Source organism: Zea mays, chromosome 9 (genome assembly GCF_902167145.1).
Source record: "Zea mays cultivar B73 chromosome 9, Zm-B73-REFERENCE-NAM-5.0, whole genome shotgun sequence".
Lineage (NCBI taxonomy): Eukaryota > Viridiplantae > Streptophyta > Magnoliopsida > Poales > Poaceae > Zea > Zea mays.
Window position 1 is genome coordinate 70,251,262 of NC_050104.1, and position 27,491 is coordinate 70,278,752.

The window sequence follows — 27,491 nt, forward strand, 5'->3', positions numbered from 1 at the left end:
GCATCCCTCGAAAGCCTGCAAGTGTACTGTAATACTTTACATGAAGAAGTGCATGTATTGTATGCGCGACTGCACCCGGACGTGCCTTCCGACATTGCTGCAATGGGAGCCGGACCATTGGGAACAGCAAATGAAGGACCTGATGGGGAGCTAGACCTTTTTAGGCCCCCTCCTTCCATGAACCTTGCTGACGAACGGTCTCCTGCCGCAAGAAATGGAGCAACGAAGGATGAAGAAGACTAGAATAGTATAGTTTAGATATTATACTTATGTAAAATAAGTAATGAAGTCAAGTTGTACACTCGAGTCTGTATAATTATTACATTTGGTAATGTAATATGATGGTGTATGCTGGCATGTTATATTTTTTCCAAATGTTTCTTTGCCTCAGATGCCATCACGAACTCGCACACATGATGGTGCGGGGATTTCCCGTGGTAGGGAAGATACTCCCAATCCGCCACATGTACAACCGACTTTGGCCGAGGCTATCGCTGCCCTAGTCAATGCCACTAAGGATAATACGTGCTTCTTGCGCGAAATGGCGGGAAATCAGTTCCAACAGCACGGAGGAAGAGCTTCTCCTTAAGGACCACGTGAAACTACATATTTGGAATTCTCTAAGACTCGACCCCCGCTCTTCATCAAAGCAGAAGAACCTTTAGAAGCCGATGAATGGGTAAGAGTGATGGAACAAAAGTTTGGATTGATTCGATGCACGGAGACACAAAAGCCGTTGTTTGCCACACAATAGCTAAGAGGGCCTGCCAGCACTTGGTGGGCAAATTTTTCAGCAATCCAACCTGCTGGGCATTAGATTACCTGGGAGGAATTCAAGCTACCATTCTGGGAGCATTATGTTCTAGAGGGAGTGCTCCATATGAAACAAGAAGAGTTTATCCGGTTAAAGCAAGGAGGAGATACTGTAATGCAGTATCTCAATAAATTCAACCATCTCTCCTAGTATGCCATTGACCAAGTGAATACAGATTTGAAGAAAAAGAATTGTTTTATGAGGGGACTCAATGACAGGCTTCAGCGGAAAAATGGCAACATGCTTGGACCTTACCTACGGTAGGGCTGTCAGTACAGCACTAGCAGTGGAAGCTAAAACTGCAGGACATGGAAAATCAAAGTGGTTTGGAAGAGAAAAGTCAAATCAAGGGCCTGAGAAGAGAACCGGGTTGGTGATCCGACCTTTTAATCAAAATCGTTCTTCACCTCGCCCACCTTCATATCCATTCAGACAGCCTGTCTTTATTCGTCCCACTACTGCCCCCGCTCCTACCAATCAGCCGAGTGCCCCTGGTACTCGTTTCCTTGCTCTCTCTAGTTCTTTCACTGGTTGCTTCAATTGTGGAAAGTTCGGACACTTCATCAAGGACTGCCCATACCTGAAGCAAAATAAAACTAATTTTCAACAGAACTGTGGGAACTCTAACCAAGGAAAGGGGAACACGACCAATACTTCAATGGGCAAGAGTTTCAAGAAAACTGGACGCATTTATTATACCCAAGTGGCTAGAACACCGGAAGGCGAGCCAGTAATGATGGGTACGTTCCTTGTTGTCAATTATCCAGCAGTTATCCTCTTCGATTCTGGTGCATCACATACCTTCACAAGCAAGAATTTTGTGGAAAAACATTGCATTCCTTGCACTAAATCAAGGGAAGGATTTATTATCCACTCACCTGGGGGCAGATATTTACTAAGGAAGTAGCCTTCCACATACCAGTAATGTTGGCCGGAAGGGAATTTCCTACCAACATGGTTGTTTTAAAGGGTCAAGACTGTCGGTGTTTTGGGTCCGATCGCACACCCGGGGTTGCCCCTCAAGGTGTTTTAGGAGTAGGACGGTGTCGCCGACTGTAGCTAAATGGTTCGTGCCAGATGCACGAGGAACAATGGATAGTGTTTACAGGTTCGGGCCGCTTTGAGATGTGTAACACCCTACGTCCTGGCGAGTATGCTTTGTGTGATGGGTTACAAGGTAGCTCTTGTAGAGAGTTGAGGTGGATGGCTGAGTAGTGGGATCGATCCTTCTGAAGGGTTGCCCCCTAGGCCTTATATATTCGACCGTGAGGCAACACATGTGGATATAATAACAATGTGCACCTAAAAGATAGTGAACCGTTTTTGTCTATCTTCCTATGATTCTGCCGACTTATCCTCGCCTGGTTACGTCGTACGGGGCTCCAGCGCGGGAAAGTCGGATCCTCTGTTGCGGTCGTTTGCTCAACGGGCCATCCGGGCTTGCACCAACCCGGCCTTATGTCGATCTGCTTCACTGGTCGTTCCTCCCCATGCCCATGAAGGAGTGACCTTACGATTTATTGGGCCCTTGGGCCTTTCGTGAGGTCTTTTATCCTTCTAGTGGACCCGGGGATATCTGTCCCCCACAAGCCCTCGATCTTCGGGCTGATTTTGAGATAATCAGCCCCAAGATCCTAGGTCCAGCTTGCAGTCTTTGTTTATGACAAGAAATGCTTTCCAAGCAGTCTGGCAAAAACGATTTTTTACTGCCTCCTCCCGCTTTGATCACTCATAAACTGGAGCCTTGTTTCATGCTTGTGCCTTAGAAGTCGGCATTTCATATTGTAGGACCCTGAACTTCATTGGGTGCACCGGAGGTGCACCCAATGGGTGTAGCCCCCGAGCTTCGAGTGGATTTTGGAAAATAATCCACTCGAAGGTCTTCATCAGAAATCTTGCCTTCAGTCTTGCCTTATGCCTTAGAAACTGGCGTTGCTTTCTCTGGAAATGGCGATTCATTGGGTGCACCGGAGGTGCACCCAATGGGTGTAGCCCCCGAGCTTCGAGTGGATTTTTGAAGATGATCCACTCGAAGGTCTTCATTTCGTGTCTTTTTGCTGAGAGTAATCCTTTCTTTTTCTGAATGCCTTAGAGGTCAGCATTATGTCATCAATATTATGCTTTAGAGGTCAGCATGTATTTTGTCTTTTACAGCCGAGTTCGCGATCCGCCCATATCTTGCTAGGTGGTGTAATTTACTTGCTCTGCGACTGATTGGACATTTGATGGACGTTCCCTGGCTAGTCTTCACGTCGCTTCTGTCGGTCAGATTTTGTACTTCACCGGCTATATTTGGCTTTCCTCTGATCCTTACTGATATCTCATTTTTGTCTTGAGGTATTCATTGCATGCCCTGCACGGATGTGACAGTTTTGAAAAATATACTGATAATTCCTGGGCGTCCCCCCCCAATGGGTGTGGGCAAGGGACGGCTTGGTACGCTGAGTGTTTTAGCCGGCTGCTTCTGAGTAGTAATGTGATGTGACGGCGGGTGTAATCATATCGCCCGCGCGGTTGACTGGAGTCCCAATGGGTGTTGCGTTGCGTGAAACGGCTTCAGCCACCTGACGTGTCTTCAGACGGGTTGAAGTGTGTATTGAATGCTTCGCGACTGTTCAGTGACCGTGGTTGGAGGTGAGCGGTTGCCTTCTTCTTCTATAAATGATGCCTTTGCCTCTCCGGCTTTTTCACATCTCTTGCTGTTCTCTGCTGCTTGTTTTCTTCTTCTTTCTTTACTTCCACCATGGGCAAGGGTAACAAACGCAAGCGCGAGCCGACTCCTCCATCCGATGACTTTGGCGACTCGAAATACTCAGAGGAGGAGTTCTCCTCTGAGTCCGAGGGGTCTCCGGCTCCCGTCTCTCCCCCGGCGTCGTCCGACGACTCAGACGACTCTCAGGGGATTGCCGCGGAGGTCTGGACTTACATCCGGGCCATCGAGCGCTCTGGGCTCGAGGGCTCGGATGAGTCGGAGTACTCCTCGGACGAGGAGGACTCGCCCGAGGAGGACGGCGAAGGTGACGACGACGACGACGACGGAGGCGACGGCGGCGGCAGGGGCGGCAACGGCAGCAGCACGGGCGGCAACGGCGACGGCAAGGGTGGCGACGGCGGCAGCAGCAGGGGCAGCAACGGTGGCGGCAGCAGCAAGGGCAGCAACAAGGCCAGTGGCTAGATGCCACTGGTCTTTAGATATTAGTATAATGTAGTAAAATAATGTAGTAATATTAGTAGTGTAGAGTAGTATAGTGTAGTGTAGTAGTAGTAGTAGTAGTAGCAGTAGTAGTAGTAGCAGTAGGGAAGTATCAACTCATAATGAGTTGATTTGTAAGTACTGTTACTTCCCTTAATGAAGAATGACTTTGTCTCCTCCTGTGCCAATTACTTTGCTTCATAGTAAGTTGATCTCTTATTTGTGAAGTTGATTCATTCAGAATAGTATCTAAATAATTCAGGCATTATATCGCCGCTTCAGGGGTGATGGCCGAGCTATTATTGTCAACACTTATGCATTTGAAATAAAGTCCGAGTGATGACGAAACCATGTCAGCGTCGGAATGACTGTTGACCATGTCGGCGATCTTAGAGGTGACAGCCGAGTGACTGGTGATGACGCCAGCATTTTTTAGAGATAACCGCCGAGCGACTGAGGACATCATCGGCGCTTTAGAGATAGCCGCCGAGCGACTGAAGACATCGTCGGCACTTTAGAGATAAATGCCGAGCGACTGGTGATAACGTTAGCATTTTAGAAATAGCCGTCGGGCGACTGAAGACATCGTCGGCGCTTTAGAGATAAATGCCGAGCGACTGGTGATAACGTCGGCGTTTTAGAAATAACAGCCGAGTTAGAACGGGTCGTGTCGGCCACTTTGAGGATAATAGCCGAGTGATGATGTGGCCCGCCGGGGTTTTAGAAGTAACCGCCGGGTGATAACGTGGCTTGCCGGTGTTTTAGAAGTATCTGCCGGGTGACAACGTGGCACGCCGGTGTTATAGAAGTAACTGCCGGGTGACAGCGTGGCACGCTGGTGTTTTTTAGAAGTAACTGCCGGGTGCTGACTGGGCGCTTTTGGAAACGGTATCTGACTCGGGAATATCCCATACGTACTGCGCTTTCAGCCGCCTCTACTTTCCGTGCCCTAGTTCTTGCTTTCCTGCCTCCAGATCCTCTCTGCAATTCGGCTCCCGCTCTGTTCGCCAGTAGAGTTGAGATGGCGCCCAAGCGAAAGGCCTCGAGTTCATCCGCTGCGGTGATTCCCCCCATCGACCCCAACAGCCAGTTGCCTTTCGCAGGTAACCATATGTCTGTTGTCTCCGAGCCTGACCTTCTCCACCTCGTGTCCATCGGGGTCCTTCCCCCGAGGGAGCTTTGTTCATGGCGGGTTTGTCATGGGGTCACTGTCCCGACAGAGGATACCCATGAATCCGTGATTTACGTTCCTTTTCTTCTCCGCGGTCTCGGTCTTCCCATTTCTCCCTTTTCCGCGGCCTCCTTGATTTCTATCGTCTTAATTTGACGCATCTGAATCCCAATTCCATTCTGCAAATTTCCATTTATGTTCATTTGTGCGAAGCTTTTCTTGGCGTGCTGCCACATTTTGGATTCTGGAAGTATCTGTATCACTGTCGCCCTGGAATGGCCGGGGGGCAGCATCAGCTGGTTGGGGGTGCTAGTTTGGAGATGCGTCGTGGAAGGAAGACTGAATATCTTGAGATCCCTCTCAAAGACAGTATCAAGGGATGGCGCTTGGAGTGGTTTATTGTTGAGAACCACGGAAATTCTCTCCCCCCACGGTCGGGAAGACAGCCGGATGTTCGCACTCCGAGTTGGACCGAGTCCCCCACGGATCAGGAGGTAGCTGAGGCAGGGGTTTTGCTAGCTGAAGTTGGACTGCTGAAAGAGAGGGGTCTGACTGCTGAGGCTGTGGTTGCTGATTTTGTTTTCAAGAACATTCAGCCGTTGAAGGACAGGGCATACCCGGCTTATCTGTACCGAGGCCTAGCTGACTCAACTCGAGTTACCAGCAGAAGAATTCCCTCCGTAGACTTGGTGAACCGACTTGAGATGATTCTTAGAGGCAAGGTATCAAATGTTGGTGCCCTAGTGGCATACTCGGCCTGGAACCTGCCTCCTTCCAAAGCCTTCACTCATTTTGCTTCGAATCCACCTGTTGCTGATGGCGGTTTGGGCCTTAGAGTTCGACCCTCTACTGAAGAAGTTAACGCCTTGGTTGCCTCGCTTGAGGGAATTCCTGATGATGAACGGCAGGTCCACTTTGAGGTGCCTTTGGATCCTAGTGACGCGGAGATAAGTGCTATGCTTGATTTGCTGGCTGAGGATTCTTCTGACACTGCTCCTGCTGGGACACTGGTGGTGGCTCCTCTCCCAGAAACTGATACAGCCTTGGATATTCAGAGACCTGTCAGTGTTCGCCCAAAATGCCCTTGCCGAGCCAATCAACTTGATCCTTCTGGTGATGAGCAGAAGAAGAAAAAGAGACGCCTTCGGCGAGTATCTAGTTTGGATCAGGACGTTGGTCCTTCAGTTCCTGCTGCTGAAGAAGTGCCTGTGCCTGAATTTACTGACGTTGACCCCAATGGGTGTGTTCCACCTGCTGCTGACCCCAATGGGGGTGCTCCATCTTCTGCTGACCCCAATGGGGGTACTCCATCTGCTGCTGACCCCAATGGGTGTGTTGTCTGTGTTGCTGATGAAAACGACGGGGAGGAAGAGGATGAGGTCCCTTTGACTCGGAAGAACAGTCGACAGTATGTCGCCAGTGGGGAAAGTAGTGGAGTTCCTTCTCCTGCTCTGTCTGCCCTCATTGGTCTACAAGAATTGTCCCTGGCAAACTTTGATCAGACTCTTGAAGATATGGTTCCAGAAGACCTGTTATCAGAGCCGGCGGATGATGGTGTGATGGAGGTTTGTGCTGATGTGCTCGACACCGGGTTGGGGTCATCCCGGGCAGCGTCCCGCGCCTCATCGACCTTAGAGCGCGGTCTTGAGGGTCAGGAGACTGACTTGGATCGTCTTGGTCCTATGGAAGTAATTGAGGGACCCTCAGCCTTAGAGGCGGCTACTGTAGAGAACTTGGTCCTCAAGGATGGTGCTGACACTTGCCCAGCCCCCGAGGATGTTGCTGGGGATGACTTGGCTCGGGTGGGAAACACAAGCCACTGCCCAGCCCCCAAGGGTACTGCCGGAGATGATCCGGCTCAAGTGGGTAGCGCAAACTATAGCCCAGCCCCCGAGGGTGTCCGAGCGGGGTCTCCCTCTTGTACTTCCATGGATGTTCACGCAGGATCTTCTCCACGCTCCGGTTGCATGGTGGTAGCCCAAGCTTTGGGCCATGGCGTCGCTTTAGAGGCTAGCATTCCCGCTGACCAAGTTTTGGGCTCTGTTGATGGTACCGAGTTGGTCCCTGCTGGTTCATTGCAAGCTGCTTCGGGTGGCGACCTTATGCCAGGTCATCAATTGATCTCTCACGATTTGGGAGTCCCTTCGTTCTTCTCCAATCTCCAGGTACTGTGGTATATTCTGGCCTGACTTTTACACCGTACGAACTGTTGTCATTACGCTCATCTGTTCTCCATATCAGGCATTGGTGGACGGGATGGCTAGTCAGCTGAGATTGCAAGGTGCTTCTGTTCTAGAAGGAGTTTCGTCTCTGGCGCGTTGGAACCCGGTGCTGCTTCAACATCGTGTTTCTGACTTGGAGGCGACAAGTGCTGGTTAGTGCTCTTTTGCTTCTCTTCGTCTACCTTATTGAACTGATTCACACTTTGACTCTTTTTGTTTGATTGTCTCTCGACAGATATGGCTCGGCAGATTTCTGTCCTTGAAGAAAAACATTCTCAAGGCCAGGCCGAGCTGGTCCGGCGGTGTTCTGATTTTGAGGGAAGGTATTCTCAAAGCCAGACTGAGCTAGGCCGGGTCTCGGCTGCTCTGAATGATGCTAACACGCTGAACTCTACCCTTTGCACTCAGCTTGATTCTGAAAATGTGACTTATGAAACTGTGCCTTGTATTGTTGTGTTCTTATTGCTTGCATGATGTTTGAAGGAGTTGATTCTTGTTTGCAGGAAGAAAAAAGTGCCCTTGTTGCTTCTCGCGACAATCTTGACAGACTGTATTGTGATTCCAGCAACTCGTTGACCATCCTAGAGAGGAGTCATCGCTTCACCATGGAGGAGTTAGACAATCATCGCTGTAAGCTGCAGGAATCCACGGATGAAGTGATCCGTCTCCGGCAGTTGATATCAGCTAAAGATGCTGCTATCAAAGAACTCCGTGCTTCCAAGAAATCCATCGCCTAAGAGCTAGAGACCGCTCAATTGGCTGTCAAAGTTGTTGAAGAAACTTCCATTACTCTGAGGGCCTAGCGCGACAGAGCGATGGATAAAGCCATTCGCGCGGGGCGAATCTTGATGAGGAGACCCGGTGTGGTTGTTCCTGATGATATAAGGGCTAACGTGAACGCTGCTCCTGATTCCTCAAGTCGCCCTTCTTCGTCGATTGCTCCTGAGAAAGATATTACGAAATAGAGAAATATTTTGCGTGCTTTGAGCGCGCGGTTAGCATGATCGAATATTTGTTAGAGGACACCAGTTCAGCGTTTGAATGATATTGTTACTCTCCTATTGTTTTAGAATTCAACAGTACGTAAATTTGCAGTAGTAAAATGATGTGTGATGTTTTGAAACTTGTTTACGGGATATAGAAGTCACCCCTATATGAGTATTCGTAAGCATGCGAGATCGCCTTAAGTCGTTGCTGACTTAGATCGATTGCTTTTGTTAGTAGGGCATAGTGGTCACCCTGAGTTAAGTAAGCGCGAGCATGTTACACCGTCTTAAGTCGTTGCCGACTTAAGCCGATTGCTCCGTTAGCAGGGCATAGTGGTCACCCCGAGTTAAGTAAGCGCGAGCATGTTACACCGTCTTAAGTCGTTGCCGACTTAAGCCGATTGCTCCGTTAGCAGGGCATAGTGGTCACCCCGAGTTAAGTAAGCGCGAGCATGTTGCACCGTCTTAAGTCGTTGCCGACTCGAGCCGATTGCTCCGTTAGCAGGGCATAGTGGTCACCCCGAGTTAAGTAAGCGCGAGCATGTTGCACCGTCTTAAGTCGTTGCCGACTTAAGCCGATTGCTCCGTTAGCAGGGCATAGTGGTCACCCCGAGTTAAGTAAGCGCGAGCATGTTGCACCGTCTTAAGTCGTTGCCGACTTAAGCCGATTGCTCCGTTAGCAAGGCATAGTGGTCACCCCGAGTTAAGTAAGCGCGAGCATGTTGCACCGTCTTAAGTCGTTGCCGACTTAAGCTGATTGCTCCGTTAGCAGGGCATAGTGGTCACCCCGAGTTAAGTAAGAATGCAAGTCAATCATGAACAAACTGAGTATTCTTGAAGCCTTTTTTATTGATGACATATTTCCCTTTTTACAGAGTACATTGTCGTCCCGATAGCTTTTGAAATACAGCTAGGGATAAAACTTCCTGAGGTGTTCTATATTCCAGGAGTTCCCAATTTCTATGCCGTCCATTTGAGTGAGACGATATGATCCCGGCCGAGTGACTTCTGCTACTACGAATGGTCCTTCCCATAAGGGCGATAACTTGTGTCGTCCTTCCCCCGTTAGAATTCGGCGGAGGACGAGATCTCCCACTGAAAAGGATCGTTGTCGCACAGCCTTGTCGTGATAGCGTCTCAGAGTCTGCTGGTACCGTGCCGATTGAATTACTGCATTCAGCCGTTCTTCTTCGAGTACATCAACATCTTCTAGCCTAGTTGCTTCGGCCTCTGCTATGCTTTCAAAGATCATCCTCGGCGCTCCAAACTTGAGATCAGCAGGTAGTACTGCCTCTGAACCATAGACCATGAAGAAAGGAGTGTTCCCATGCAGAGCTCGGCTAGGTTGGGTTCTTAGGCTCCAAACGATGTAGGGCAATTCCCTTATCCACTTTCCTGCAAACGTTTCATTTTTATCGAAGACCTTTTTTCTGAGTGCCTCCAATATCATCCCGTTAGCTCGTTCAACCTGCCCGTTGGCTCTCGGGTGCGCTACCGAAGCATACTTGACCTGAATGCTTTTTTTGCTCGTAGAAATCGAAGAACTCTGAACTTGTGAAGTTGGATCCCAAGTCGGTTATGATACTATTTGGTATTCCGAACCTGAATATTATGTCTTGTATGAATTCCACGGCTTTAGCTGAGGTTAAAGAAACAATGGGTTTGAACTCTATCCATTTAGTGAATTTGTCGATTGCTACCAACACGTGAGTGTATCCTCCTTGAGCTTTCTTGAAAGGTCCAATCATATCTAGTCCCCAGCATGCGAAGGGCCAAGTCACCGGTATGGTCTGCAGTTGCTGTGCTGGTAGATGTTGTTGCTTTGACAAGTATTGGCAAGCTTCGCACCTCCAAACTAACTCGGCTGCATCACTTTTCGCTGTTGGCCAATAGAACCCCGACCTGAAGACCTTCCCGACTAGTGTCTTGGACGTTGCGTGTATTCCACATTGTCCAACATGAACCTCCTCCAGAAGTTGCTTCCCAGTAGATGAGAGAATGCATTTCATGAAGATGCCTGATGCGCCCCTTCTGTATAGTGTCTCCCCAATGAGTGTGTAGTGAGCTGACTGTCTAGCGATGCGCTCGGCTGCACTTCTATCATCTGGCTCCTCTTCATTCTTTATATATCTGATGATCGGCCTTCTCCAGTCTTCAGAGCATGACTCTGGTTGATTCACGATATTACACTCTTCTGCCTAATCCATTGAGATGCTTGGCTGTGGTATTTCTTGTACAAAGACTCCAGGTGGGACCTGAATTCGACTGGATCCTAGCTTTGATAATACATCGGCTGCCGTGTTTCGATCTCTTTCTACATGATGAAATTCCATGCCTTCAAATTTATCTTCTAGTTTTCGGACGACAATGCAGTATTTTCCCATTGAATCACTCGAACAGTCCCATTCTTTGTTTATCTGGCTTATGACTACCAAAGAATCTCCGTATACCATCAGTCTCTTGATGCCCAATGATATAGCGATGTCCAGTCCATGGATCAGAGCTTCATACTCGGCTGCATTGTTAGAGGCCGGAATAGCAACTAGAGGGCATATTTGAGGTGCTTGCCTCCAGGTGCGATGAAGAGAATTCCCGCACCTGCTCCCTGCAGCTTCAGCGAGCCATCAAAATACATCCGCCATACTTTTGCAGTTTCTGGGTTCTCTGGTACTTGTTGTTCAGTCCATTCTGATACGAAGTCAACCAATGCTTGAGTTTTGATGGCAGTGCGAGGTCGAAATTCGATGTCATGAGATCCCAGTTCACAGGCCCACTTGGCTATTCGGCCAATGGCTTTCTTGTTGTGAAGGATATCCCTATCGGAAAACCAGTGACTACTATGACTTTGTGGTCGTCAAGGTAGTGACGTAGCTTGCGGGCAGTTAGAAGTACTGCGTATAATAGCTTCTGAACTTGAGGATACTTTTTCTTCGAGGGACCCAGAACTTCATTGATGAAATAAACAGGATGTTGCACTGGGTAGGCATGTCCTTCTTCTGCTCGCTCGACTACCAACGCGGTGCTTACCACGTGAGTCGTGCAAGAGATATACAGCAGCAGATCTTCAGCTGGTTGAGTTGATGTGGCTCGCCGTGGTGGTTTCAGTACTGGTGGGGTTGTCAAGAATTTCTTCAGTGCATCTAGGGCTTCCTGTGCTTCTGAAGTCCACTGAAACTTGTCCACTTTCTTGAGTAGCTTGTAAAATGGTAAACCTTTTTCTCCCAGCCTGGATATAAATCTGCTCAGGGCTGCCATACACCCGGTAAGTCGTTGAACCTTCTTTTGTGATCGTGGAGCTTCCATTTTCATGATAGCTTCAATCTTATCCGGATTAGCTTCAATTCCCCGATGGCTGACAATAAATCCGAGTAGCTTCCCTGCTGGTACTCCAAAGACACATTTTTCGGGATTAAGCTTCCATCGATATCGCCGTAGACTGTTGAAAACCAGCTGTAAGTCTTCGATGAAGTTTTCCGAGTTTTTTGTTTTGATTACCACGTCGTCCACGTAGGCTTCCACACGCTTGCCCCAGTGATCGGCTAAGCATGTTTGAATGGCTCTCTGATAAGTCGCTCCAGCGTTTTTGAGGCCAAACGACATGGAGGTATAGCAGAAAGCACCGAATGGAGTGATGAACGCTGTTTTTTCCTCATCTTCCTTCGCCAAACTGATCTGATGGTATCCAGAATAGCAGTCCAGAAAAGACAGCACAGAACATCCAGCGGTGGAGTCTACCACTGGATCTATCCTAGGGAGCCCGAAGGGATCCTTTGGACAATGTTTGTTGAGATCTGTATAGTCGACGCACATGCGCCAATCCACTTTATTCTTTTTGAGTACAAGAACAGGGTTGGCTAACCACTCGGGATGTAACACCTCTCTAATAAACCCAGCCGCGACCAAGCGAGCCAACTCAGCGTGAATGGTCTCTCTTTTGTCGGGCGTGAAGCGACGTAGTTTTTGCCGGATCGGCCTTGCCTGGGGGTAGACCTTCAGTTTGTGCTCGGCCAGTTCTCTCGGGACTCCCGGCATATCAGCAGGTTGCCATGCGAATACGTCTCGGTTGTCTTGCAGAAACCGGATGAGCGCGCCTTCCTATTTATCGTCCAGGCTGGAGCTGATGATGGCAGTCTTGCGTTCATCAGCAAACCCCAGGTTGATCCTTTTAGTTTCTTCAGTCGGCCGCATAGAGGTCGTGGCTTGAGCTTCGTTCGCCGGTGCTGTAAGGTCTTCCTCAGGCTTAGAGTTCGCCTGTGCTGAAGAAGTCGCCGACGGTTTGGTGGTGAGGGCCGCTTGGATGGCCACTCGGAAACATTCTGCGGCGCCTTGGAAGTCAGCACGCACAATTATGATTCCTTGTGGTCCTGGCATCTTCAGTATCATGTACGTGTAATGCGGGATGGCCATGAATTTTGCCAATCCTAGCCTCCTGATGATGGCGTTGTACCCGGAGTCGAAGTTTGCCACTTCGAACCTCAGGAACTCGGTTCTGTAATTCTCCGGAGTTCCGAAGGTGACGGGCATGTAGATGTGGCCCAGCGGCTATTCCCCTTCGGTCGGCACGATGCCGAAGAAAGGAGTGTCTGACTCGCGGAGTTCTTTGAGGTGAACTCCCAAGCCTTGGAGTGTCCGGGGGAAGGTGACGCTGATGCTGCTTCCCCCGTCCACTAACACCTTCTTCACCCTGCTCTCTCGGATCACCGGATCGACGAGGAGCGGGTATTTGCCTGGGTGGTCGAAGTTGAGCCATTGATCTGCCCGAGTGAAAGTGATCGGGTGCTCCGACCATCGGTACGGAGCAGGAGGACCGGTGGTCGCCACCAATATCTAGCGGTCGTTGAGCTTTTGTTGTCTTCTGTTCTCCTGTGATCCGTGTCCGCCGAAGATGACGTTGACCTCCCTGTCAACATGTGGGAAGGCTCCTCCTTCCCCCTCCTGCTGCTGGGGTTGTCGTGGTTCTTCTGGTCCTCCCCGCGGCGGAGGAGGAGGTAGAGGTTGGAAGGGTCGGCCGTGTCCGATGGAGTGCTTGAAGTCCCTGCAGTTTCGAAGGGTGTGGCGCATGTCCTTGTGGTACGGGCACTGGGCATCGAGGATGTCGTCCAGCGTGTGCTCGCCTCCGCGAGGCCCTCCCCGGGCACGAGAGGCAGGTGGTCCGGCGGCGTGCACTTCTTCGCGCGGTCTCTTCTCCCAGCGTTTGTCGGGTTGCTGGTTCGCGTCACGTCGTGGTGCTGTCGGTGCGGGCTTCGCTCCCCCAATGAGGTCTTGAGCTCGCTCGTCTGCGGTGATGTAGAGGTCGGCTTCCCGGAACAGCTGCTCGGAGGTAGTCGGCGCTTTCTGCAGTATGGCTTGGACGAAGGCCGAGTCATTGGATCCTCTGTAGAAGTCCTCGGTCACGGCCGCCTCCGTGACCTCGGGGATACGATTTCTCATGGTCTAGAACCTTTTGAGGTACGACCGGAGAGTTTCGTCCCCCCGGCGCTTGATGGATTTGAGGTCCCACGGTTGCGCTGGTTTGTCGGAGAGGGATTGAAAGTTGGCGGTGAAGCGTCGACTGAAGTCGCTCCAGTCGTCGATGCAGTGTCGAGGTAGATGTCGCAGCCATTGCAGTGCGTCTTGCCCGAGGACAATGGGTAAGTACGCAGTCATCACGTCCTCGGATGCTCCGGCGGCTCGGGCGGCGGTGGTGTAGACGGCCAGCCAGCCTCCTGGATCCTGCTTAGGTTCATATTTGTCGACATTGGATACCTTGAAGTTAGGGGGGCCACTGAATGGCCCTGAGGCGTGGAGTAAGGGCTGTCACTCCACACGTGTCCTCCTGTCGTCGGGGATGATGTCTGTCCCGGGGAGGGGAGTAGTTGTTGTGGTTCCTCGACCGTCCCCGGGTAGTACCGCCAGTCGAGGCCGTTGCTGACTCGGTTCTGGTGGCCTGACTCCGAGCTGGGATGCCATGATCCCTGTCGTACTCCTCCCGGCGGCGGATCTCGTTCTCATGCCGTCGTTCACGCAAAGCGTTGATGGAGCTTCGCGCGTCCCGGTGACTGTTGATGGTGTGTCGTAGATCGTTCGGCGGGTGAGCAAGCGGTAGAAGATGGTTGGCTGCCTGGGTGAACAGTCGTCGATAGCCCTCGGCGTCGGGAGTCCGAGGGAGTCCATCAGCTATCTGAGCTAGTAGCCCTCCGCCTTCACTCGGCGTGTTCATGGCTCGGGCGAAGTCGGGATTCAGGTTGCTCCCGAAGAGTGGATTTTCCCGGCGCTGCCTCGTGTCTTGCTCGGCTTGTTCCTGAGCTCATCGGCGATCACGTCGGCGGGAATTCCTTCGTTCTCTGAAGACGCGTTCCTCCGGAGTTTCTCCTATCTCCGAGACCTCGTCCCGCGAAACAGGTTGCTCTGGATCCCGTTCTCCGGCCTCGTGATGTTGCCGAATGTTTCAGCGCCGGTTTCTCCGTTGGCGGGATTCCCGCTGAGGTGGTTCTTCTCCGGGCGCGGTCGGCTCGTCATCGGAGACGGGGGGCGACTCCACTCTCTCGATGAAAAGAACGTCGGGGTAGAATGGCGCGGCTGTCGTGGCGATCTTCTTTCCGTTCTCCTTTGAGGGCGGAGGCACGGAAAGAACAACTTGCTTCCTCCTAGCCTCTTTCTTCCTTGCGATCTGTGTCCATTCTTTCGTCGGGGAAGTAGACAGTGGAGTTTTCCGGGTCAGCGGGCCCTCGGCCCCTGGCTTTCTGAAGGCGATCTTTTTCCGGAAAGCTGAAGGTTGCGCTTCTCCGATATTTTCGGAGTTTGTTGGAGGAGACTTCTTTTTCGGCGGATCTGCAATGCGGTGTAGAGTTCCCTCTTCATCTGCTATGGACGAGATCGTTCCAAAGCAGAATACGGATCCGGGACAAAGGGTGATCTTGTTGTAGAAGGTGACGGCCATTGAGCTAGCTTGGATCGTTGACACACCCCCTACCTAGCGCGCCAGCTGTCGGTGTTTTGGGTCCGACCGCACACCTGGGGTTGCCCCTCAAGGTATTTTAGGAGTAGGACGGTGTCGTCGACTGTAGCTAAATGGTTCGTGCCAGATGCACGAGGAACAATGGACAATGTTTACAGGTTCGGGCCGCTTTGAGATGCGTAACACCCTACGTCCTGGCGAGTATGCTTTGTGTGATGGGTTACAAGGTAGCTCTTGTAGAGAGTTGAGGTGGATGGCTGAGTAGTGGGATCGATCCTTCTGAAGGGGTGCCCCCTAGGCCTTATATATTCGACCGTGAGGCAACACATGTGGATATAATAACAATGTGCACCTAAAAGATAGTGAACCGTTTTTGTCTATCTTCCTATGATTCTGCCGACTTATCCTCGCCTGGTTACGTCGTACGGGGCTCCAGCGCGGGAAAGTCGGATCCTCTATTGCGGTCGTTTGCTCAACGCTGTGGGGCATCTGGGCTTGCACCAACCCGGCCTTATGTCGATCTGCTTCACTGGTCGTTCCTCCCCAGGCCCATGAAGGAGTGACCTTACGATTTATTGGGCCCTTGGGCCTTTCGTGAGGTCTTTATCCTTCTAGTGGACCCGGGGGATATCTGTCCCCCACAAAGACATATATGTAATCCTGGGCATAAACTGGTTAGCCTAGCATAAGGCCATCATCAATACAGACTTAAGGACCATCAAATTAAGCCATGTCCATGAAGAGATTCAATTGTCCATCCCTGTAGCTGTCCCAGCCAAACCATTTGGACGAGTTTATGAAGCTATCGTGCAAGAAATTCAGGATATTCCGGTGGTATGTGAATTCCTAGATGTCTTTCCTGAAGATTTGCCTGGGTTGCCACCAGAAAAGGGATGTGGAGTTTGTGATTGAACTAAAGCCCGATATGGCTCCTATTTCTAGAAGATCGTACCAAACGCCACATAATGAATTGGCAGAACTCAAGACTCAACTACAAGACTTGCTTGAGAAGGGGTTCATTAGGCCTAGTTCATCACCATGGGGATGTCCAGCAATTTTCGTCAAGAAGAAGGATCAGACACTTCGAATGTGCGTGGACTACAGACCCCTTAATGAGGTCACCATCAAGAATAAGTATCCTCTTCCCCGGATCAATATCTTATTCGATCAACTTACTGGAGCTCGGGTATTCTCCAAGATTGACCTCAGGTCAGGTTATCATCAGATCCGTATTCGACCCAAAGATATACCCAAGACCGCATTCACTACGTGGTATGGGTTATTTGAATATTTGATTATGTCTTTCGGATTGACAAATGCTGCAGCCCACTTCACATACTTAATGAACTCGGTGTTTATGCCCAAGCTAGATAAATTTGTGGTGGTCTTCATTGATGACATCCTGATCTATTCCAAAAATGAAGAGGAGCATGCTAAGCACTTACGGATCGTGCTAACATGCTTAAGGGAGCACCAGTTATATGCTAAGTTCAGCAAATGTGCGTTCTGGTTGGAGGAAATCCAGTTTCTTGGACATGTATTATCTGCACAAGGAATTGTGTTCGATCCCAGCAAAGTCAAGGATATTCTAGAATGGAAACCGCCAACTATAGTACATCAAGTTCGAAGCTTCCTTGGGCTAGCTATATATTACCGCAGGTTCATTCCGGATTTCTCCAAGATTGTTAAACCTATTACGGGTTTATTGAAGAATGATACAAAGTTTGACTGGTCCTCAAAATGCAATGAAGCCTTCGAGCAATTGAAGGTGTTATTAACCACTGCTCCGGTATTGGCTCAACCAGACATTGAAAAACCTTTTGATGTGTATTGTGACGCATCAGGTAGTGGACTCAGATGTGTCCTAATGCAAGAGGGCCGAGTCATAGCTTATGCTTCAAGACAACTACGTTGGCATGAGGAGCACTATCCAACTCATGATTTGGAACTATCTGCAGTTGTTCATGCCCTTAAGATATGGCGTCATTATCTACTGGGAAATACTTGCCATCTATATACCAATCATAAAAGTCTGAAATATATCTTTACCCAGTCAGAGCTGAATATGAGACAACGAAGGTGGCTTGAGCTAATTAAGGATTATGATTTGGAAATCCACTATCACCCAGAAAAAGCCAATGTGGTGGCAGATGCTCTGAGTCGTAAAGCTTACAGTAAGGAACCCTGACACCACACTATGTCAAGAAATGGAATAATTTAACCTGGGTATGATACAACACAGAACTTTAACACAATTAAAGCTTGAGTCAGTTCTTCTACAGAGAATTATTGATGCCCAAAGAACCGACAAGGGCATGAAACATATTCATGAGAAAATAGAAGCCGACAAAGCAAATTTCTTCAGAAAAGATGACCAAGGAATAATATGGTTTAACGATCGCAAAGTTGTGCCTAAAGATGCTGAAGTCCGCCAACAAATTTTGGATGAAGCTCATCTTAGTCGATATTCCATTCATCCCGAAAGCAATATGATGTATCAAGACTTAAAGAAACACTATTGGTGGACAAAAATGAAGATTGAGATTGCACGCTATGTGGCAAGATGAGACACATGTAGACGTGTCAAGGCAGTGCACATGAAGACCGCTGGACCACTGCAATCTTTTCCCATCCCAACTTGGAAATGAGAAGATATTAGTATGGACTTCATTGTGGGATTGCCCAAAAAAGCCAAAGGTTTTGACTCTATATGGGTCATAATTGATCGGCTTACAAAGATTGCCCACTTCTTGCACGTCAAGACAAAATATCTAGTGGTCACATACGCGGAACTTTATATTGCTCGTATTCTCAGTTTGCACGGGGTTCCAAAAACAATATTATCGGACCGTGGACCACAATCTGTATCTAAATTTTGGAAAGAGCTCCATAAGTCTCTGGGTACTAAGTTGCTCCATAGTTCAGCATATCATCCTCAAACAAGTGGACAAACTGAGAGAGTAAATCAAATACTTGAAGATATGTTGCGAGCATGTGTCCCGGAGTTTCCACAGAAATGGGATGAATGACTGCCATTGGCAGAATTTTCTTATAATAACAGCTATCAAGAGAGCATTAAGATGGCACCATCTGAAGCACTGTACGGGTGACATTGTCGGACACCCTTAAATTGGTTAGAACCTGGTGTAATACCTAAATTTGGTAGAAGGAAAAAAATTATATTATTAAGATATCCTTCTTAATAATAAATTTGAAGATACTCTTAAACAAAAAAAACTTAATTTAAGTTATCTTTAAATAAAGATTATATTAGGGATTATCTTCCTAAAATAAATAAGTAACTAATGAATAGTTAAGGTAAGTTTGACCTCTTGAATATAATTTTGGTGAAGCATTTTTTTGGAGAACATAAACTTGACCTCCAAATCTAAATAAAAATGGAAAATAGGAAAGGGGAATTAATGGAACTATTTATTTCTTCCATAAATAAATAACAAGGAGAAGAGTAAATAATAATATTATAAATAGTAGATGTTATAGTCACATTAGTGTTAACTTTGACACTTGGAATTAGGATATAAAAGGAGAAGAAAATAGGAAAAAGCCCTACATATAAATGAAAAGAAAATATATAAGTGAATGTGTCTTTTCATAGCAACACCTGGGGCTAGTATATCTAGCTCAAGTTCAAAAGTTACTATCAAAATTTGGATTTAAAATTTAGGATTCAAAAAGGAGAAGATAGAAGGAAAAGAAAATATGAAAGGATAGAACAACTCTAACTGGGCCACCTCTGCACCTTTTGGCCCACCAGGATAAACCATCTGCGTGCAGCCCATTTCTCTCCACGCTGCGCGCGCGCTGACGCTCTCTGCACTTGGGCCCCATCGCCCGGTCTCAGCCGCTCGCCATCCGCTGCGTCGCGCGCTTGCCACCTAGTCCCTCTGGCGCGTGGGTCATCGCAGCCTGTGTCTACAACCTACGCATGCATGTTTCCTTTATCATCGAATGATGGGGCCGCCGTAGCAGTGACAGTTGGACCAATCCAGCTCCGCACCGGCGTAACAGACCCCGCGCGCGCCGTGTCGACCTCGCCGGGGATGTCAGGCGAATTTCGTTGTGCGTTGGCTATTTCCGCGCGTATAAGAGGAACAACCCGGTCGTGGCATCCTGTGTCCACCCTAACCTGGCCACTAACCAGAATTCGGCTGGCATCGGTGTGTGAGTTGAGGGAGGGAATACTGCTCAACCATTCTCGGCCTGGGCAGCGTCTTGGCGTCGGCTTTGGGCTCAAGAGCTTCGTCGTGGGATCACGCTCGCCGTGGTGTCTACTGGAGGGTCTGGGGGTCATCGAACCGTCGGTGATTGCTCGCCGTTGTCCGCGTTTGGGCACAAAATCACCCGGTGCGTGGGCTGCTGCAAGCGACGGCTAATCGCTAGTGAGGTAACATCCATCCGACCTGTTTTCTCCTTGCGAGCGCGTAGAACCTGGTAATTGAGGAATAGCATAGTAGCGGGCTTGATTGACCTCATCGTTGGCGTTTGTTCCTCGGTGGCGCGCCGTGCCGTTGGGAGGAGAGTGAGGTGATGGGGGAGATGGGGTCCACGCCGTCCGATTCGGCACGAACGGCTAGGATGAAAGGAGTGATACCGGTTGGGTTAGATTAAGGCTAGTCCGTCGGATCCGGTTCGGGCGGTCTGGATTGTGCACGTCTCCATTACATCATGTCCCTAGATCGCCCATCTAACGGCTCGTACTGTGTACCGCTTCACGTTTAGTACTGGGCCCTTGGATCAAGATCTAAAGATCGGTGGTGAACCCCCCCCCCCCTTGCGTGATCTAATCTGCACCGCGGGATGCAGATCGGATGGCCTAGAGCTCTCCATACCCCTTCGGCCAACACTTTTCTTAAAGAGCCCTTGCAATTTCCAGAAAACCACCCGCCGTCCCCATTCACTATTCGCTGAGTCTATGGAATCTTGCGAGTTAGCCCCTGTGCTTCTGTTTATTTAGAGCGCAGACCAGACACTTATTAAAACCAAGAAATTCATTTGGAAAATGATTTTTAGTGTTAAAATAATTCCAAGAACTTATTTAATTCATAGAAAATCCATTCTAGCTCCAAATTAATTCATTATAGTTCCTATAATTTTGTAATATTTTTGTTTATCAATTAGGGTCTCTGTTTTGACATGAAAAAACATATTAAAATGTATCTCTTAATAAATCTTATATCAAATACATAAAACCTTAGGAAATTCATAACTCCTCCATTTTAACTCCGATTTGATCCGTTCAAGTTGTGTTAGTCTCGTATAAATATTTACTATGCAATAACAACATTTATTATACAATGTTCCATTATTTTATGATTAGATCTTTATTTAACTTATGTTGGTTAGTCTTGTTAATGTGCTCATCATTATCTACCAAAATATAATTTATGGTAAATTTATAAATTAGATTAAAGTTGAGATAATTATTTATAGAATAATCTCTCATATGATTTATACTAACCAAGTGATAACATAGTTTAAATGGTTAAATCACAACTCCTTAACCATAAGTCCGATCTTAGTAGTTCTCGATCCCACGATCTCTTAGCGACGCGTAGATCATTATTATTTAGTTTGTACTTATGTTTTGTGTGATGTTAATTTTGTCTATACTATGTTTATTTGTATTGCTACAACTAGTAGTGAGATCACGAGGATCTAAAGAATCACCCTGGTAACTGGAATCTCAAGTGCCAGGCAAGTTGTGTCCTTGACCACTTTTGTTACCCAATAATGTTCTTTATTATCACTATTCATGCATAGGTTTAATTTTGATGGGACCCAATAGGTCACCCTAGACTGTTTAACTTTTTACCTTGTTTACCCCTGAATCATTGGGTAGTTCTGCTATTGCTTACACGGTTTTTGGGTTAATATTTCATTACATCCATGTTCCATTTATTCTGTTATGTTATTTATGTTCATGATAAGATCATTATGTTAATTGGAACATGAAGCAACCACCCGGGAAAACAGTGCTACCACAAGGGTAGTATGGGATGCCCTTGGTTGACTAATTAGGAAAGCTAGTGGATGACTACCTTACCCGAAAGGGGCAAGGGCCGTAGGGGAGTGGTCAGTGTAGGGAGGTCCTTGGGTTGATTTTTCTGCGATGGCGGTCAGGCGAGGGATCCCTGCATTGGAGCTTCCTATAAACTGTAGCGAGTTTTCTGAAGCTAGTGGAACTTTATAAAGGCCTCGTAGTGTTACCCTGCCTCGCTTCCTTGGTAGAGGTGTATGGGATTCATGACCCCTTGGCAGATGGTTAACATGACTTGTGCGTAAAGATGTGCAACCTCTGTAGAGTGTAAAACTGGTATACTAGTCGTGCTCACGGTCATGAGCAGCTCGAACCCTCACATGATTAATCTATGGAATTAAAATTCAATTTGTCATTTGCATCGCATTGGGATTATTTTATTATTACTTTTACTTATTATTACTAAGGTTTGGTATTTACTTATAATTAGTAATTGCTAATAAAATTTTGACCAACTTATAAAAGCAATGCTCAGCTTCAACCTTTATTTTGTTCATCAGCCTTACACTTCACATGAACTCCCACCTTTGGTGAGCTCATGCACATTATTCCCCACAACTTGTTGAGCGATGAACATGTGTGAGCTCACCCTTGCTGTCTCACACCCCCCACAGGAAAAGGACAGGTGGTTCAAGTGGAGCCACACATCGAGGAGTTCGATTCGATCTAGGTGGCGTCTCCCAGTTGACTTTCTGGCGCCAAGGATGTATTTTAGATCCTTTTATATTTATCTTTTATTTTGTAAGACTTCCGCTATGTAATAAGTACTCTGATTATATTGTGACATTTATCTCTATACACTCTGTTATTATATATGTTGTCTTCTTTGGCGCATGTATGAGATGCACCCAGCTTTGTTCCTTAAATCCGGGTGTGACAGAAGTGGTATCAGAGGAATGTTGACTGTAAGACGAAACCTAGATAGAACTGGACAACCATTGTCTACTTACCTTACTCTGATTCTTTTCTAAACTTATCTTAATCTTTTCTCATCTATTTCCGCTTTACTTTGATCATTCTTACCTTTTCCTTCTAAAGACCAATGTGGATTTCACACTTTGAAATCCTATGCCTAAAGAGACTTTAGAAATAGGAGACCTACTCTTAGGAACAAAAACAAAAATTATTTTTATAGGCATCTATATGCTTGAGTGTTTGTACTTATGATATTTGTTTGATTTGGATCTTTGATTGAGTGTGATTAGTTGTGGAGTAATGTCCACATTTACATCTACATATACGTATAGGCATAAATAGAATTCATAAGATAACTATACAACTTAGATTATCCTCCATTAAAATGTATGTATTTCATAGAGATCCCTTTTATCTTAAAAGACTCTCTTATCTTAAAATGATCGATCTTATCTTAAAAGATACTCTCTTACCTTAATAGAACCATCTCTTCTCGAAAGGATTCTCATCTTATCCTAGTAGATCTAACTAATCTCAAAAGATTCTATCATGATCTTAGAGACTCATCTTGACCTAACAAGCATACTTATCCCAACCACTTTGCTTATCTCATAAAAGTGTAACAAACATGATCTATTCTAAAATAAATTAAGTAGATCTTATCTAGTCTAATCTGGTTATACCAATTTAATCCGGATCAGATCTAATTGACAAACATGTTGGATAGTACTGGTAAAATAAGATTGGATCCTACTCTTATAAATAAAGTCTTAATCTAAATTGGAATCTTAGTATAACCTGGCCATATGCAACTACCTTAACCACCCGATAGTTGCATAAACCCTCTGTTTTAACCGACAGAGATTCTAACTCACTTACACCATATAATCCATCCTATCTCAAAAGATTCTAACATATCTTAATAATACATATTCTACCCTAGTAGATTTATCTGACTTAAACTAAGTTTAATTCAGTTATATCCAATCTAATCTAGACCCTACCTAATCTAATATGGTATAATCTATGTTACAAGTATTAACTAAACCATATTCTGATAAATGAGTTTTAAATCTAAACAGGTGTCTTAGACCAACCCGTCCGTGAAACCACGACCTAACCTATGTTATAGGTTTCCCAACCCATTTATCCCAAAAGCAAAGTAAAATTCTTTTTAACCTACCTACCGCATATACCGCAATTGTTATCCCAACTCAAATAATGACATCTAACACCACGACAGATGATCCCTACTTCAGACCCCAAAGGAAGCTCGATTACGCCATAGTACACTCATTCTATGTCAACACCCACCTAATAGTTAAAATCTGATGTATTCTTGACACACCTGCTAATGGCATGAAAATTTTAGGTGTATAAAAAAATATATACTAATTGAAAGTTTCGCTGAAAAAATACTAGAATTTCATAAAGATAAAGTCAGCTCGATATGCTCAACTAAATGATATCCTTAAATAGGATTATAGAATCTAATGTGATCTAATCTAATGTTATCTACTAAAACCGATCAGTGACACTGGAGGAAGAGATTAGACCCTACTAGCCATGTGTTAACTTAACTTAGCACATTAGAGCAACTCAACCATGAGCATAAGAGCTAACTCAACCATAAGAGTCATAATGGATTGTATAATTTGTCTATCCCCACCTAACTTCAAACAAAAATTTGACCTACATCATGTAGTCTATCTCGCCCATATCTATCTCATCTTGGCAGATTCTATCGTACCTTTGGACATCCACCTTATACGACTAGTTATCCCAATCTTGATATAAAACAAAGATTAAGCCCTACTAAAAAATCTTCAGATCATAACCAGCTACTAGCTTATTCATTCCGCTTATCTAATAAATTCCCTTGCAAACTATTTTACCATATGCTTCTAACTCTCATGGTCAATACTAGGAAGGGAAGATTACCAGACAACAACAAACAGAAATGAATCCTCCACTTGTTGGAATCGATCAAGTGGTTGCCGCCCAAATGATGGTAATACAACTAATGTCAGACATGGTTACCGAAATGCAAAATCAGATAAGACAAGAATGCCAGGACCGGCTGGAGATACGCCAAGGAATAAGGCAAGCATGGTTGGAGAGTCAACGACAACAACAACCACTACCTCCACTACCACCACCAGCTCCACCAAGCTATATATATATATATATATATATTACCACTATTCGTAAGACCTAAATGTTACTTTAGTAGTGGTTGGTATGATACTATTTTAGGATAAATAATAAGGTCTAATTGACCCCATGTGTTGCTAATAAAGTATGCATCATGCTGAGATTTTTGTTTGTGCATATGTTTTAAGATAACATGGTTATGCACCCTCTTACAAATCTCGAGGACGAGATTTCTGTTAAGGGGGGTAGGATTTGTAATACCTAAATTTGGTAGAAGGAAAAAATTATATTATTAAGATATCCCTCTTAATAATAAATTTGAAGATACTATTAAACAAAAAAAACTTAAGTTAAGTTATCTTTTAATAAAGATTATATTAGGGATTATCTTCCTAAAGTAAATAAGTAACTAATGAATAGTTAAGGTAAGTTTGACCTCTTGAAGATAATTTTGGTGAAGCATTTTTTTGGAGAACATAAACTTGACCTCCAAATCTAAATAAAAACATAAAATGGAAAATAGGAAAGGGGAATTAATGGAACTATTTATTTCTTCCATAAATAAATAACAAGGAGAAGAGTGAATAATAATATTATAAATAGTAGATGTTATAATCACATTAGTGTTAACTTTGACACTTGGAATTAGGATATAAAAGGAGAAAAAATAGGAAAAAGCCCTACATATAAATGAAAAGAAAATATATAAGTAATGTGTCTTTTCATAGCAACACTTGGGGGTAGTATATCTAGCTCAAGTTCAAAAGTTACAATCAAAATTTGGATTTAAAATTTAGGATTCAAAAAGGAGAAGATAGAAGGAAAAGAAAATATGAAAGGAGAGAACAACTCTAACTGGGCCACCTCTGCCCCTTCTGGCCCACCAGGATAAACCATCTGCGCGCAGCCCATTTCTCTCCATGCCGCGCACGCTGACGCTCTCTGTACTTGGGCCCCATCGCTTGGTTTCAGCCTGGGGTGGGCGTTCGGGTTACCCGAAAATTTCGGGTCGGGTAATTCGGGTATTTAAAATTTCGGGTTTTGAGAATTGATACCCGAAATTACAACGGGTTTTACAATACCCGAAAATTCGGGTACCCGGAATTTCGGGTTCGGGTATTCCCGAACTAACCGAACTATTGTGTTGGCTTCATAAAAACACATACACCCTATTAAATTAGTATAAAAATATAGTTTGAATAATGATATATATGGACATATAAAACACAAGCAATCTACAATCACAAGTTATGCACACTTACACATAATTATAGATGTACAAATTAATAATTAAGCATGACATGAGTACATGACACATGAAAGTTCGGGTAATTCGGGTATTTCGGGTACCCGATTGTGATACCCGAATTACCCAAAATAAATTGGGGTTTTGCAAGTTGCTACCCGAAACTCCCGAACAAAATTCGGGTTTCGGGTATTTCGGGTTCGGGTTCGGGTATTCCGGGTTCGGGTTTCGGGTTACGGGTTTTTTTGCCCAGCCCTGGTTTCAGCCGCTCGCCATCCGCTGCGCCGCGCGCTCACCACCTAGTCCCTCTGGCGCGTGGGTCCTTGCAGCCTGTGTCTGCACCTCACGCATGCATGTTTCCTTTATCACCGACTGGTGGGGCCGTCGTAGCAGTGACAGTTAGACCAAGCCAGCTCTGCACTGGCGTAACGGACCCCGCGCGCGTCGTGTCGACATCGCCGAGGATGTCGGGCGGATTCCATTGTGCGATGGCTATTTCCGCGTGTATAAGAGGAACAACCCGGTCGTGGCATCCTGTGTCCACCCTAACCTGGCCGCTAACCAGAATTCGGTCGGCATCGGTGTGTGAGTTGAGGGAGGGAATACTGCTCCGCCATTCTCGGCCTAGGCAGCGTGTTGGCGTCGGCTTTGGGCTCAAGAGCTTCGTCGTGGGATTGCGCTCGCTGTGGTGTCAACCGGAGGGTCCGGGGGTCATCGGACCGTCGGTGATTGCTCGCCGTTGTCCTCGTTCGGGCGCAAAATCACCCGGTGCGTGGGCTGCTGCAAGCGACGGCTAATCGCTAGTGAGGTAACGTCCATCCGACTCGTTTTCTCCTTGCGAGTGCGTAGAACCTGGTAATTGAGGAATACCATAGTAGGGGGCTTGATTGACCTCGTCGTCGGCGTTTGTTCCTCGGCGGCATGCCGTGTTGTTGGGAGGAGAGTGAGGCGATGGGGGAGATGGGGTCGGCACCGTCCGATCTAGTACGAATGGCTGGGATGAAAGGAGTGATACCGGTTGGGTTAGAATAAGGCTAGTCCATGGGATCCGGTTCGGGCGGTCTGGATTGTGCATGTCTCCATTACATCATGTCCCTAGATCGCCCATCTAACGGCTCGTACTTCACGTTCAGTACTGGGCCCTTGGATCATGTTCTAATGGTCGATGGTGAAAACCCTTGCGTGATCTAATCTGCACCACGGGATGCAGATCGGATGACCCAAAGCTCTCCATACCCCTTCAGCCAACGCTTTTATTAAAGAGCCCCTGCGATTTCCAGAAAACAACTCGCCGTCCCCATTCACTATTTGTTGAGTCTACGAAATCTTGCGAGTTAGCCCCTATGCTTCTGTTTATTTAGAGCACAGACCAGACACTTATTAAAACCGAGAAATTCGTTTGGAAAATGATTTTTAGTGTTAAAATAATTCTAGGAACTTATTTAATTCATAGAAAATCCATTCTAGCTCCTATAATTTTGTAATATTATTGTTTATCAATTAGGGTCTCAGTTCTGACATGAAAAACATATTAAAATTTATCTCTTAATAAATCTTATATAAAATACATAAAACCTTAGGAAATTCATAACTCCTCTGTTTTAACTCCGATTTGATCCATTCAAGTTGTGTTAGTCTCGTATATGTAACACCCCTGGTGTTACGATAACTAAAATTCTGACATGTCATCATAAGCACTTGCATTATCTTGTTTGATATACCTAGAATGCATTCACTAGGTTAAATTTTTTCAAAAGTGTGGTTTTGTGTGTTGGGTTTAGAGTTTAGTTTAAGA